Genomic DNA, 16,414 nt, shown 5'->3' on the forward strand with positions numbered 1-16,414 from the left:
AGAACTTTATATTTAAAACCCCAACCAATTGATACAGAACCCCAGTAATCAAGTAGCAACCTTTATGGAATTCACTACCACCAAAACTAACTTCATGTTCAATAACGAAAAATATCTACAAATAAATGGTCTAAGTATGGGGAATCCTGTATCACCAGTTCTGTTCAACATTTTTATGACACAGATTGAATCTCAAGCAATCAATTCAGCCTTACACCCACCACTATACTGGTACAGGCATGATCATGATACAATTGCTGGATTCACATCTACAGAACACACACTTCATTTTTTCAACCATGTTAACTCTATATACCCCAACATTAAGTTTACCTGTTAAATAACAAACTTCCTCCAAAAATGTTGAAACAATTATATGCACACACCTAGATCAACAACAAACAAACACAAATAAATACCAATATACAACAAACTACAAAACCTTACACTGGTGCATACCATATGTTCCCAGCATCAGCAAAAAAATAACCAACATTTGGAAAAAACTTTTAACAAAGCACAACATTCCAGTAAACACCAAATTTATTCAAAAACCAGGTACAAAACTAAAGTCCATACTATGTAAAAACTACACTGACAAACACAACACCAACGTTATTTATAAAATACAATGTGATAACTGCCACGACTTCTATATTGGAGAAACAAGTAAAAAAATGGAAACTAGCTTCAAAGAAGAAAAACAACAAAAAAACCAACCTTTACACATTTTTGAGCACTGCAAGTCAAATAAACACAAAATAACCATAGAAAACACCCAGAAACTAAGTAGGGAAACAAATATAAACAAATGGAAAATCAAAGAAGCCCTACTTATACAACAACTAAAACCAAAATTAAACCAATATAGAGGTACACCTTTATACCTGTACTAATTAATAACCTAACATCTAACTGCAACGCCCCTTTCAATCCCATACCCATTATTACACTCGTCTCTAAGACGTGTGCCCGGCAATGATCAGTTTCAAACTCTTTCTTTGTTAACCTGAAGATGACCTAGGTAGGTCAAAACATTGTTCTCTGCTTTATTATTAAAAGTATTACCAGCTGTTCTGAGATAAATAAATAAAACAAGTTTGAGGACAAAACATTAAAACTTACCATTTTTGTAACCTATGTCTGTTCTGAAGTGATGGTATTTTTGTTATTATTTTCAAGTTAAAGTTTGCATGAGGTTATGAACTAAGTACTTATTTAGCTTTTCTAATTAATATTGCAGTTTTTTTTTATTTGTTGCCAGCTTGTATGACTAGCATTTGGGTTAAATTGGAGATGCTTTTTTAAAAGGTATTTAAATAATTTTAAATTAACAGTGTTTTCACGGGTAAGGCACCCAGGATTTGGGCTGTATGGCAGATTTTATTATATAACATCATTTCTTAATGGTATATTAACTTTATGGTATATTGTCTCATGATGCAATGTAGTTAAAAATAGCGAAAGAGTTTCCTTAAAGCTTTTACAAATTATAAACTGATCTAACCTGAATTATCAAAGTTTTCAGTTTAACTTATGAATAAGCCTTGTTTTATAAAGAAGCTTCATTTATTATTAAACCTTACTAAGGTCTTAAAATGATTTGAGGGTTTTAGGGAATGTTTAAATACACTTAACTTATTTAGCATTATTAAATTTACATCTTTCACTCAAACAAGTAGCTTCTTTGTAGCAACACTAATGAAATTTCTCTTGCAACAAGGACAAGTAAATTGATAAACTACATTTGATGAGTTCAGTGAAGAAATGTGATTTTTATATTCAATAGTATATTTCAGATAATATCTCAGTTTGCAAGTGCATCTTGGTATTGTGCATATAGACATGCCCTTGAAAGTAATGTCATTTTTTTTTAAATATAAAGAATACATACTGTTGTATAGGTGAACACCTAGGAACTGTATGTTGATAATTTACTAACATTTTGTTTCTTTAAATAACTACAAATTATAAAATCAATTAAATAACTTTAAACTATTTTGCATAAACACATCTTGGATGCTGTCAAATTATTTATGCAGAAATTCATAAATTTTTGATAGTTTATATACATGAGATCTAAGAATTCACCAGTTTTTTTCATTAAACACGGAATGTAACTTGAAAGTTAAAATAAAAGCAAATAAAATTTGTAGAGCAAAATTGACATTGAAAATTTGCCATAAAATTATGAACCACTGTGCTTATGACCTTTATAATGGGTCTGGCATGGCCAGTTGGTTTGAGGGACATGGGTTCGAAACCCCGTCACACTAAACTTGCTCGCCCTCCCAGCTGTGGGCATGTTATAATTTATTATCAATCCCACTGATCATTGGTAAAAGGGTAGCCCAAGAGTTGGCAGTGAGTGGTGATGATTTGTTGCCTTCCCTCTAGTCTTACACTGCTAAATTAGGGACGGCTAGCACAGATAGCCCTCATATAGCTTTGTGTGAAAGTTAAAAAAAAACAAAAAAAAACAAACCTGCTTATGTTCAACAGGAAATTTAACACCCTTTTGCTTACTATTCAAATACACAAAAAACCGAGGATTCAGATCTTGGTTCTTGAAAATAGCACACAGCTATAATAATATAAAGGTTAAAAAAGACTGGAAACAATGGAGGGCTATACAGGAACAGGTTATAGTTACTGTACAGTTCATTTTATATAATTGATATTAAAGCAAACATTATGAAGTTACTTGAAACTAATATAATTATTTGTTTCAGAGAAAGATACTAGAAATTAAACTGTCTTCTGAGTGAAACAGTTGTTTAGGTAGTTCTCCATCTTGTATTATTAGTAGTGTGTGAAAAACACTGTTACTGTTTTTACCTAGATTATATTCCTCAAATTTTTGAGTATTTTGAGGTAATCCTCATAAAGTACTAATGCTAATACAGAATACAGTAGTTCATAATTGTGATTGTATCTCTGAATGTGAAGTTAACCATAACATATTTTTATTATTCTTTATTTTAATTTTATAAATTATATTCCAACTGTATGTAAAGAAAATGTGGTGAATATTTTAGTTCAATGTGCATGTAAAATATCAAGCACTTATAAATATCTGCTTAAGGAGTTTAACAAAACCAAGAAATAGTTATGCAAAAATGTTTTTTTTTTCTTATTTGGTAGATTGAATAAATTGTGACTGTTTGAAAAATGAAACTTTAGTAAAGTATCAACAGATGAAGCTCCTGTGTGTTCAGTATAGATACACTTGCAAGATATCATTAAATATTCTTTGTATGTTAGAGAACAAATATCTAACCTACTTCATAGAGTGCTTCATAGATGCAATTTTAAATTTTGATCTTGATTGCATTATTTTTCAGATATACAAATTGCATTTCTTTATTAAAATTATCAAATGTAGTTTATTAATTCTTGTTGCAAGCAAGGGTTCATTAATTTTTCTATAAGAAAGCTACTGATAGAATGTGCAAGTTTAATAATATTGAATAAATCAAGTGTATTGGAGCATTCCATTAGTGAGTATGATGTTATTCATCCAATTAATTTTTTAAAAGATTCAAACAAGGGTTACTAATAAACAGAGTCACTGTAGAAAAGAGAACTTAATAATTCTTAACCTGATTCTGAAAAAGTAACCAGATTAGTTCAGCTTGTAAAATTACTGCTTCTCCTATAACCTTTGTTACTATTTCAATAAAAAAAAATTGAAACTCTCTATTTTCATTAGATATTGATGAATGTGTAGAGCAGTCACCTTGTGAAGAAGAAGAGGATTGCCAGAATGAAGTTGGTAGTTACAGTTGTGTTTGTAAGATAGGATTTGAAAGGAATTCTCCCACAGAACCTTGTAGAGGTATTATTTTTTTCAATTTTGAAGTTTAAATATAAGAACTAAAGCCCAATGGAATAATTCCAAAAGTTGTAAAATGTATTATTCATTTTTTTGGTTGATATTTGGAAATTTAATAGTTATGTTGTAGGACTATAATTATGAAGGAGATTCTCTCCACACGTTCATTTGCTTATCTGATGACATACAATTGTTTCTTAGTGTTGTAGCCATCCACTAGTCTCATTTCAGCAATTTATGGCTGTAAATCAAACATTATAGATTTTATTTCCAAAACATACTTTCCTGCTTTCAAACTATAGCTATTACTTCACTGCCAGGGTTTCTTTCTTTGCGCAATTAAGCAGTACTAAGATTGTTTGATGATGCTCTAAGCATTCTTTATGTTACCTAGTTGATTTTTGTTACATTTTCTTTTCAATTAGCAAACTGATACATGGTATGAATTTCTGAATTATTTTTTTCCAACACATAGGCAAATCAGGTCTCTTTTATCCCATCTCTGATATCCAGCATCACATAACAATCATGATGATGAGACTGTCATTGATATTATTTGTAGTGAGGTGAAGACAAAAATTCGGTTTGGTGTTCCTCCAGGGGGTACCAAGGCTGCAGTTAAGGGCAATCCTAGACATTCTGATGATAATTTCAATTCACTTTTTCCTGCTTTTTCTTTTATTCTGTTGGCTTCTCAGTCCCTCTTTGGGACAGTGGTATATTTATGGACTTACAACATTGAAATCTGGGGTTCAATTCACTACAGCGAACACAGCACATAGCCCCATGTTGCTTTGCTATAACAAAACAGAATTACCAGATAAAATATTGTTCCAAACAATGGCAATCAGAACAGTCTTTAACAAAAATACAAAAGGAGATCACTTTGAGATAAGCTGCCTCTGATTTGTTTATTTCAATTGGTCTGTTGAGAGAATGATATTTTGGGTTTCTTCAAATATTTAATTTTCTCTCCATCCATGGACATTGTGGTTCATGCAGGGAGATTTACTGCTTACTTACGTGGTGGGACAGCTATGCTTTATCTGTCACAGTTATCTAAAATATTTGATTTAGCCTATCACTGTCAGGTGGAAGCATATTCCAGCTCTTAACTGATACATCTGCTCCTTGAAATTAGTAGCTCTAAGGCAGAGTTTGTACTTAGCCTGCATAGATCAATGTCCTCTGGTGGTACAGTAGTAAATCTTTGAACTTGCATCTCTAATATCCATCATATTTTCCTCATGCTAAACTTTCTTGAAAGAGTTGCAGAATCACCAACTCATTTATGACAAGCTGGAACCATTGTTAGCATGCATGTTGGTTCAATTGTTGGCTTCAACATTCAACCCTGTTGTCTTTGGCATCTCAGCTTTCATTGGCTCCTATAGGGAGTTATAATTCTGCCCTTATTACAGGGTCTTGACCCCTAACATCAACCTTTTGGTATATTGGTACCAGAATAAATTCTGTCCATATTCCAAGGGTTATGTGCTCAGTTGGAGTGCTGTCAGCGGTATTGGTAATTATTGTATGTTTCTGGAGACCCAGAACTTCTGGATGTGTGGTAACCTTAACTATGAATCCAGGAGCACTACAGGTCCTTAAGTCAGGATTACTCTTTCAGTTCCTCTTCTTGCCACTATTATTCTCTCAATCTGTAGAGTTTCCATCTTCTGCAGATTCTCAGATTTTGGAATTTAGTTATCAGACTTTAGTTGGTTAGGGGTTAGAGAAAGAGAGAGTTATGCTATGCTTTATAGGGTTTTATTCCCATCAGTTGTTGGGTCTAAGAAGACAGGAGATTGATGTCCAGTAACCAATCTTTCTTGTCTATATCAATAACTAGATTTTTCAAGGTTCACAAGTGTATCATTCGTCAATCTGAGTTGGCATTTTTACTAGGATTCTGGATGTTCAGGTTTGATGTAATCAGCTCCTATCCGCATATAGCCATAGTGGTGGAATCCTGCCAATATTGGTGTTGTACACAAGGGTTGGGTACTACAGTTAAGGAATTTTACTTTCAGAATAACATTAGCACTATATGAGTTCTGCCAAAATATATGCTTTTTTTCTTGCCACCTCCATTCCATAACTATGTGCACATGCCATTCAATGGATGATTGATTACTGCTGGTGCCACTTTGTCAATTGTCAGAACATCATACCCAGATACTGCTTTCAGAAACAACTAAGGTAAGCTTCATTCTCAGAGCTGAGACATTTATTCTTCTTCCAACTGAATATGTCATCAGTCTAGGTATTTTTTCTGTCACATATCTCGGTCAGGCTCAGCTGAGTCCCATCCTTATCCACACTATGGAACAGAAAGCTTAAAATCCTACTCACCTCTCCTTCTCTCACTGCTCAAAGGATTCTTTCTCTTTTGGGAGTATGGGCACCACTAGAATACCTCATGCTTTTGCAAGAGTATGCAAGGGGCAAGAGATCCTTTCAGTGGTCTTTATGTGACCAAGGAATCATAAACATAAATTCACTGGATTCTCCAGTTTTCTTATTCAGGATCATTCTTCGACCTCTTGGGGGTTGTTATGTCAGCACATACTAAAATAGGGATTCTTCTGCCACTATCTTTTCTGGAGTTCCATGTCACTTCATGGATAGGGTGCATATACCAACAGTCAGGAATTCTAGGATCTACACATACATGACAAAGCTTATCTATGCAATGTTTTAGTCCTTCTTGTTCTTCAAGAGGTGATGCCTCGTAGTCTGTGCTTATTAAGGGGAAAATTACCAGGCTTCACACTGACAATTCTATGGTGGTATCTTGCATTTCTCCTCAGTGGCTCTTTGTTTTCTAACCTTGGATCTCATTTCTCAAGACTACTCCTATCATATCACTCTACAAGCTTGCTGTGTTCCACAGTTGAAGACTGTAGGAGTAGATCAATTATCTTGTTCTAAAAAGATTCTCCCAACAGAATAGATTGTAGAATCTCCTACACTACAAGGTTTTCTGTTGGATTGGCTCTCATTTTGAAATACTGATGATTGGTGATTTGGCCACTCATTGGAACTTCCATCTATTGGCAATTTGGTCTCCAGTACCTTTCCTTCAGGCTTTGACAATGGATGCAATTTGTCTTCCCTCCAATACATATGTTACCAACATACTAACTGTGATTTGTTCCAGTTCATTGTCTGGTCCCAGTAATAGTAGCAGATTGGCAGCTAAACCCTGGTTTCTTCTTCTTCTGTGATACTTTTAGTAGTGTTCACCTCTTCCATTTCCTCTGGCCTTTTCTCTGGAGGCACCTATGATTTGACATGGTACACTTTCCTATCCAGATACTTAAGCTTCTGGCATGGAGGTTATTTAGCCGTGTGTATAGTGCCAGGATTTAATTGCTAGGGTTGTGATGGACATTTATCAATAGAAATGGCCCACATATCAACAATGGTGTATTGAAAGGAAGTTTAACTCACTTTGATCAGAAATGCCAATCATAACTCATTTTTGACCTGGCTCTTTGACAAGGGTTTTGCATTTGCTACAATTCTTGTATGAGATGGCTTTATTAACTATGTGTTGAAACTTGAGACAAAATTTCTTTGAGTTTCCAATGCTATCTAGTTTCCTCAAGTTGCCTTGGTTTCTTTGTCATAAATGAACATTCCATTACCAGAGTGGTATATTAAGTTTACATGACATAACTTTTCCCAATACCTATTTATGAATTAAGCCTCATCTGCCATATATCACCTTAACTTGAAGACTTATTTTTCATTTCTGCTGAACTACAGACATCAATGATTGGATTGATTTGCACTGATTGATCACTAGATACTTTATCATTCTACCAACATCCTCAGACTTCTTCCCTAAGACCCTGTCAGCCACAGAAGGAGATACATCCTTTCACCAGATCATGTGATCACTATTTCTCACTTCTATGACTAATAAGATTTCAATCATTTGTCATGTCCAGGGTCATAAAGATTTTGTTGTGTATATTAATACCTTTAGAGATGCTACACACTGTCCTTTATAAAGTGGTATCATTCAGTTTCCCAGTATTTACTCTAAAGTTACATTGACAAGATGGATATTAAATTGTTGCCTATTCTTGGCTCTCTTTGAAGGCAAGGAATCTTTTGCAAATCATGTCTAATAAGATTTGTCAATTTCTTTGTTCTAAGTGACACAATTTAATTGTGAGTTGGAAGGCATCGTGTGAGCTGGTATGCAGAGATTCCCCAATATTTTTATCTTGCATTATTCATCAACTACCCCTTGTAGCTGTCTTAACCACTTTCATTAGATTATACAAAGGGGTGAGTAATTGTATTGTTACACTTGTCTGCTCTTTGTCTTTCAGGATTTCTTACTGTATTTTCATAGGATCCAACTCTGTAGCAAGTGTTGCCCAGGTAGGTGTGCTCTCATCAAACCAATTCTACACTAGCAACCATAAATTTAGTGTACTTTATCTAGGTTGCAAGAGGCTCTGTAGAAATGATGTATTCCACAAGACAATGTAAGAGCTAACTGGGTGATATTACTTTATTATGCTGGACCAAAAGTTGTGGAATATTATGAGTAAAGCATAAGGGGTTTATGTCTGTCCATGCTGATCATTGGAATGAATACATTGGGGTTAGTTTACTTTTAAAAAATTAGGGAACTTAGTTTACCTATTGCACTGTTCCTCAGGAGTCCTCAATGCACATTTTCCCCCAGATTCTACTAGAGGAGCTAGGGAGTCCTTACCACATCTGGTTTCCAGTTGCTGGGGTGGTGGACAGCTATTTTTCCTTTGGACTTGCAGTCCAATTGCTTTACCCATAAAGGTGGAATATAGAGATCATGGTCCTATAATCCCAATCTGGACCCCTCGGTGTGGATTCCTGTAAGTGGTGAGGGGACCTCCCAGGGAAGGTTCTGTTCTGTCCTGTCTGGTTACCTTCTCTGGGATCTAAACATCCACTCACATGTTTGCCGTGCGTGGCGACCCGTGAAGGGGAGGAGAGGATCCTGGTGGTTGAGGGGTCCAACCCTAACACACCACTTTGGCCTCGAATTCCTGTAGACGGGCAGCCTTTGGGTGGCCCCCCTTGGGTCAATCGGCTGGTCCACTTGGGCTAGAGTCAACCAAGTACCAGTGTTGGAAGTTCTCAACGGGTGTTGTGGACATTGTACCTGATGCTGGTGTTTGGGTATAGTGCTCACGAAACCCTGGCGTTGCTGCATTGTCCTTGCATGACTTTGTAGTGCGTCCCCTTGTAGGGCTCCATGGTGGGTGGGGTCAGTGGGTACCGAAATTTTTTCCTTTTTCCTATGGATCCTCCAAAAAATTTAAATAAAATTGTGAAAAAACAGTCAATGGGTAAGCGACCACGTCTTGAAGACTCTGAACAGCAATCTTCAACATCAGTAACACACGTACCTCATTTTCATATATTACATTCTCTTTTGGAAAAACCTTTAGGGCAAATGTCCCCTTTTTTTATTCAAAAGGGACTAGTGGGACTTGCTGGCTCTCGAAAGTTAGTAAAGAAGCTTTGATCTGGTGACATATTGGTTGAAACATCCACATCCCAACACAGTGAACTCCTCTTGAATTCAAAGGCAATTGGGGATATACCTATTGAGGTTACACCTCATGCTACTTTGAATTCTTCACAAGGAGTTATTGTTGAAAGGGATTTGAAGAACGTTCCCGAGTCAGAGATCCTCGCTGGTCTCTTCACTCAAGGAGTTTCTGCAGTGAGACGCATCTCCACTCGCAAAGATGGAGTTACACTGCCAACAAATACCCTCCTTTTAACATTTACTTCACCACGTGCACCTGCCACCATCAAGGCAGGTTATCTCATTTGCAGGGTTTGGCCATACATACCAAACCCTCTTCGATGTTTCCAATGTCAGAGATTCGGCCACTCAAAGACATCTTGTCGTGGTTCCCTGACATGTGCTCGTTGTGGAGGCAAGGACCACGATGCCTATGACTGTGACATGAACCCACATTGCTTCAACTGCAATGGTTCTCACCCCTCTTACTTTCATTCTTGCCCAAAATGGTTGGAGGAAAAAGAGGTGCAGCTTTTGAAAACGATACATAACATTAATTATCCTGAGGCTCGGAAATTGCTATCCACCACTCCATCTTGGACATATGCTGCTGCACTTCATTCCACAACTACAGTTGGAGTGCAGACAGATCTCTCTGTGCCTCCAAGAGAATCGTTTTCAAAACAAATGAAAAGCCTTTTGACTTCCGTGGTTAAAAAGGTTGATGAATCGACTTCCACACCCATCTCTGTTCCTCCCATACCTTCCAACAAACCTCAAGATCCACGTCCTTCAGTTTCAAATACAGGTATTTCTTCTGATACATCTTTTTCTCCCACCACAAGAGACAAAACAATTATTCGTTCGTGTCCTCAGTCACTGGATTCCCCTTCCAATAACAAAAACCTGCCCACTCGACCCAGGGCAGGATCCATGGAGGTTGATAGACCTCCTCCGACTAAAGACAGTAAAGAAAAAAGACGTTGTCGTAAACCGAAGGGTTCCCCAGCCACTTCACCTACCCATTTTTAAAAATGACCACCTTGATACAATGGAACTGTCGAGGTTTACGTTCTAATCTGGATGATATCAAAACGCTGATTGCTTCCTACCATCCTGTTTGTCTTTCTTTACAAGAAACATTTCTCAAAACTGCTGATACAGTATCCATTCAGCGGTTTTCTCTGTACAGAAATGACAGGTTGTGTGATGGTCGAGTACATGGAGGGGTGGCACTGTTGGTTGATCAGCATGTGCCCACCCTATCTTTGTCACTCAACACACCCTTGGAGGCCGTAGCCATCCGTGTTTCCTTGGGTCATACCATCACTGTTTGTTCTCTGTACCTGTCCCCTGGAGAGACATATGATCAATCAGACCTTGATGCTCTCGTTGAACAGTTGCCGTCTCCATTTCTAATCCTGGGGGATTTTAATGGACATCATCCCCTCTGGGGAAGTGCTGTTATTGATAGGAGGGGTCGAGCTGTGGAGTGGATGCTCTCTGATCACAATATTTCTCTTTTCAATACTGGTTCTTCCACTTCCTTTCATGCACCTAGTCAGTCCTTTACCGCTATTGATCTCTCGGTTTGCTCCCCTTCATTATTCTACCATTTTTCATGGAGGGTTGAAAGTAATCCACTAGGCAGTGATCATTTTCCGATCCTTTTGAGAGAGACTGGCCGTGGTCGATGTCACCTTACCCACGTATCCCGGTGGAAGCTGGATCAGGCAGACTGGTCCACTTTCACTGCTCTCGCAGAACTTGATCCTGCCATCGTAAATCAGCCATCAATAGACGACTGTGTAGCAGCGGTAACTGATTGTATTATACAAGCAGCTGCTCAGTGTATTCCTAAAACCTCGACACGTTTTCCACGATATCCTCATCCGTGGTGGAATCCTGCTTGCCACTTAGCACAGAAGGCTCAAAAACGGGCGTGGGATACTTTTCGTAAATATCCCACACTTTCAAACCATGTTGCTTTCCAACGGGCCCTTGCACATGTTGGTGGGTAAGACGTCAAAGCCAGAAGGAATCTTGGATTAAGTTCACAACTAGCATATCTTCTACCACCAGTTCCAAGATCATATGGGACAGGATTCCAAAGGTCAGTGGGCACTACAATTCTGTCCCCCTCTCAATCTTACTCTTTGATGGTCAGGAGGTGACTGTGTCCGGAGCATCGCTGACACTCTAGGTGAAAGCTTTTGCCAGGTATCTAGCACTTCTGCTTGTTCCTCCACCTTCCTGGCCATCAAGACTCGGGCAGAGCAATCACCTCTTTCCTTTCGAACTGACTGTTTCTTTGAATATAATTGTCCCTTTACCCTGGTGGAACTGAAAATGGCCCTTCATCGGTCTGCCAGTACATCTGTTGGACCTGATGATATTCATTATGACATGCTGCACCATCTATCTCCTGCTTCTCTTGATGTCCTTCTGATTGTCTTCAACTGAATCTGGCAGGAAAATGTTTTTCCTGATGCCTGGCGCCAGGCTATTATTTTACCTTTCTCTAAGCCAGGGAAAGATCCCAAGATTCCTTCAAACTACCGTCCAATTGCTTTGACGAGCTGTCTCTGTAAGACCTTAGAAAGGATGGTTAATGCTCGTCTTGTTTGGTTCCTTGAATCAAACAACCTCCTCTCGCCCACCCAGTGTGAGTTCCGTCAACAGTACTCCACCACAGACCACCTAATTCGTCTTGAAACATCTATCAGAGAAGCCTTTCTCAACCGCCAAAATCTTGTATCAGTATTCTTTGACATTGAGAAGGCTTACGACACAACATGGAGGTATGGCGTTTTGCGAGACCTTCATACATATGGTTTACGTGGCCATCTACCCATGTTTATTAAAAAATTTTTAATGGACAGGAGATTCCAAGTTCGTGTGGGTTCGACACTTTCCCGTTCTTTTGTACAGGAACTTGGAGTCCCTCAAGGCTGTGTATTGAGTGTCACACTTTTCAGTATGAAGATAAATGCCATCACTGAACAACTCCCTTTCACTGTTGCGAATGGGCTGTATGTCGACGACTTTCACATCTCATGTCAGTCGTCAAACATGATATATATTGAGCGGCAACTACAAACTGCCCTCAATCGTGTACGGAAGTGGACTCTGGCGAACGGCTTTAATTTCTGTCTCTCTAAAACCGTATGCATGCACTTTTGCCGTCGACGGGGTATTCACCCTGATCCTGAATTTCATATCGGAGAAGTTTTGCTGCCAGTGGTCCCGGAGACTAAGTTCTTGGGGCTTATCTTTGATCGTAAACTGACCTTTATACCACACTTAAAGCAGCTTCGGGTCAAATGCACAAGAGCACTGCCAGACCCTCGGCCTTAAAGATGCTGGACCCCATTCATCACCAAGGACTTCGACTCTGCACTGGAGCTTTCCATACCTCTCCAGTTCAAAGCATATACATTGAATCTCATGAACCTTCTCTAATCCTTTGCCATTTGCAACTATCTTTACAATATACTTCAAAACTTTGTTCCTAACCAAAATATCCCACCTGGGAATGTGTTTTCCTTCCTTGGTGGGCAGTACTTTTTCTGAACAGACGATCTGTCATTGCTCCGTTTGGCCTTCGCATCCGGGTGCAATTGGATGAATTGGGTCTGTCCTTGGATAACATTGCAGATTCCACAGATCGGCCCATCCCACCATGCTTATTACAGCCCCCAAATGTGACTATCCTTTCAGTCACCTAAAAAAGGCAGATACTCCAGATTGGAAGTACCGTCTTTTATTCAATGAATATCTTTCAAACAATCATTCAGTTCCCATTTATACAGATGGTTCCAAATCAGGTAATTCAGTGGGCTCTGCTATGGTTTGCTGTGGTTCAGTAGTTGCGCGCAGAATCCCCCTCTACAGCTTCTGTGTTCACTGCTGAACTGTATGCCATATCTCTTGCCTTGGATGATATTGCAGCTGAGGAGTACTCCAACTGCACTATTTATACTGATTCGCTTAGTTCTATACTTGCCTTGGAATCGCTACACTTTGGCTCACATCCTATTCTCGCTGATATTCAAAACCGACTGGCCCATTTCTCATTAGCAGCTACTTTAATCCAGTTTTTCTGGATATCAGGCCATGTTGGTATTCGCGGGAACGAGCTTGCAGACATGGCAGCTAAATCTGTCTGCTCCAGCACCATCATCCCTATGCCTATTCCGTACATGGACTATGGTCTTGTCTTCAAAGCTCGGCTCCGTGCCAGCTGGCAGTCCAGTTGGAGTGAGCGACGTGACAACAAACTTTTTCAAATCAAACCCTATATTGGACTTTAGCCATCTAGCTTCCGTAAAGTTCGGAAGGAGGAAGTTGTTCTCACTAGGCTATGCATTGGTCACAGTTTTTTAACTCATCATTTTCTTTTATCTGGAACTGATGCACCAATGTGTAGTTTGTGTAACACTCAAATCACTATCAGCCACGTTTTACTTTCTTGCCATTGTTACAATTCTCAACGACGGCAATATTTTAAACATATTTTTTCCCAGGGTCAGTCTGTATCATTGGACAGTGTTATTGGTAATGGTGACTCTGTCCACCTTGATAACGTTTTTAATTTTTTAATGGCCATTAATCTTTTTAATCTCATTTAAGTGTTGCATATTTATTCATTACATCTTTTTAATTGTGGTTCCTTTTTTACAGTTTTAATCTCTCTCATTCAATTTGACATTGGACAATGGCCAGAACATTAAATAACTCAACACCAGGACTGGAAAGGCCAACTTGAGGTGACTAACGCTACTGTTTGAACTATCCGTTTGAACTACTCGTTAGTCGTCCTAGCGAGTTGTTATTATACTTTTGCTGCATATCATTTCACACTTTTACTACTTTACCTTTTAGTACTGGCCATATTGACTCATAACCCAGAACCAGGACTGGAAAGACCAACTTCAGGTGACTGGCGGTGATTCTTGAACTTACCTGTTAGTCTTCCTGGCGGGTTATGATCATTACCATTTTGCTGGAGTAAATACTTTACAACTTTGTAGACTGGATAACACCATTGGTTTTTACACCATTTTCTGTTTTAATTGCTGTTTTGTTTTTACATTCATTTACTTTTACAAATTTTACTCCATTTACTTGACTTTTATCTTTTTACTGGACATTTGGCTACTCATTATTGCAATTTTGCAATGTGTCTTTTAAAACTTCTATTCTTTTACATTTTGATACTGGCTGCTATGACACATAACCTGGAACCAGGACTGGAAAGGCCAACTTCAGGTGACTGACGGTGGTTCTTGAACTTACCTGTTAGTCTTCCTGGTGGGTTATGATCATTACCTTTTTGCTAGAGTAAATACCTTACAACTTCTTATACTCTGCCTTCTATCTTAACATTGTAGAATAGGTGCCAACATTGGTTTTATACTTTTTTGTTTTACCTTCATTTCCATTAATGTCTTTTACTACATTTACTTTATTTTTACATTTTTACTGGATGTTTGGCGCAGATAGCCTCGCTGCTTTGTGCCATAAAACATTAAATCAATCAATCAATCAAACCCAATCTGGAATAGTGAAACCTTAGCTGTCTGGTTAGAGCCTGGAAAATGGTGATGATAAATTGTTTAATGTTCTACCCACAGTAGATGTATTAAGTTGCAGGTGAAGAGCATACTTGTTCTGTAAATAGTGCAGTTCCTCCACTAGAGTGCCAATCTTCTGTTAATATACACATGATCTATGCAGATGTTTTATACATGGATAATACCCTCACTGACTCTTCTTCCTTCCCACTGTGGGAATTCTAGCTGTAATTTGAGTGGTGTTAAGTATGTTTTGGAAGTTAACATTTTCTAAAATAGAAAATTTCTAACAATATTTACCTTTCTCATGCTATCCAACCATTCCTCCCCACTAAGAGCTGGTGTTATACACTGTGTATTGAGTCAGTCTCGAAAAATGATAACATTATTAGAATTAGGTGCTTATATTACAGTATTAGGACAGAAGGTGCATTGATGTAGGTGGAGTTTGTCACAAGACAAATATTGCTAAGAATAATTAAATGGAGTCTAAAAGACTAATTTTTGAATGGGAAAGGAAAAGAAACCTGGTAGTTGAATAATAGCTGTGGTGTGAGAAGAGGTAAGTATTATTGGAACATTGATTATTATGTCAATTACTTAAGTTATTTGTGGAAGAACAGGTCCACATTGTTGAGTTAAAAAATAACACCCCCGTGCAGTGTTGGCTATGCTCTGCAGATGGGATAATATATACAGTAGTAACTATGTTATTTCTGTTTGATTTTGAGTATAGAAAGATGAATGTATTATTTATTTGTTTTGGAGATTTTTTAATTTTTTTTGCTTTTTCATCCCAAAAATGAGAAATTGATTATAACAGTGAGATATATTTTTGTCTGCATTTTTTTATAACTTAGCTGCATGTCAGAAAAAAGGACTCTGGTCATAGAAATTTCAGGGTAAGTGTAATTTAATTTTTTGTTTTACTTGCCCAGTTTTGCATACACTGTTGTGAGTAGATGTATAATTAAATATTTATGTTTTTAGATGTCAATGAATGCCCATTAGGGCTACACAACTGCAGAAGTGGTCAACGCTGTGAAAATACACTTGGCTCATATGTTTGTATTCGGATCCAGAGCTGTGGAACAGGCTATACACTTGATTCTACAACAGGGAAGTGTGAAGGTAAGTACAAGGTGCAGAACACAATTTCAGTGTGATCTGGAGTTTTTCAAGTTTTTTTCTAAATGCTTTTTATTTCATTATTAACAACATACAATATTTACATGTACTTATTAATCCTTTCATAATGGGCTCAATATAATATACACAAATTCATCAACACATTTGCACACATTATGTATTTGCACTGTAACTTTTGATACAGCATGTATATCTTCCCAAAAGTTGGTAGACTTTCAGTAAAGATTACAAGTATTTTGTACACAAAAAATCAGATTTTTTAACGAAATATTTTTACTAAAGATTTATTTGTGAAAATAGAGTCTGTTTCAT

At 37.7% G+C, this 16,414-nt stretch overlaps 1 pseudogene across 1 annotated transcript in view; it reads left to right on the top strand.

Moving 5' to 3' along the window:
- LOC143236198 (uncharacterized) overlaps positions 1-16,414 on the top strand; it is a 92,511-nt pseudogene that overhangs the window by 38,471 nt on the left and 37,626 nt on the right. Inside the window, exons 15-16 of the transcript XR_013019510.1 lie at positions 3,713-3,838; positions 15,944-16,084. The product of XR_013019510.1 is annotated as an uncharacterized LOC143236198 (transcript). The remainder of the gene's footprint in view (positions 1-3,712; positions 3,839-15,943; positions 16,085-16,414) is intronic.

This window comes from Tachypleus tridentatus, chromosome 13 (genome assembly GCF_004210375.1).
Source record: "Tachypleus tridentatus isolate NWPU-2018 chromosome 13, ASM421037v1, whole genome shotgun sequence".
In the NCBI taxonomy this organism is placed as follows: Eukaryota; Metazoa; Arthropoda; class Merostomata; order Xiphosura; family Limulidae; genus Tachypleus; species Tachypleus tridentatus.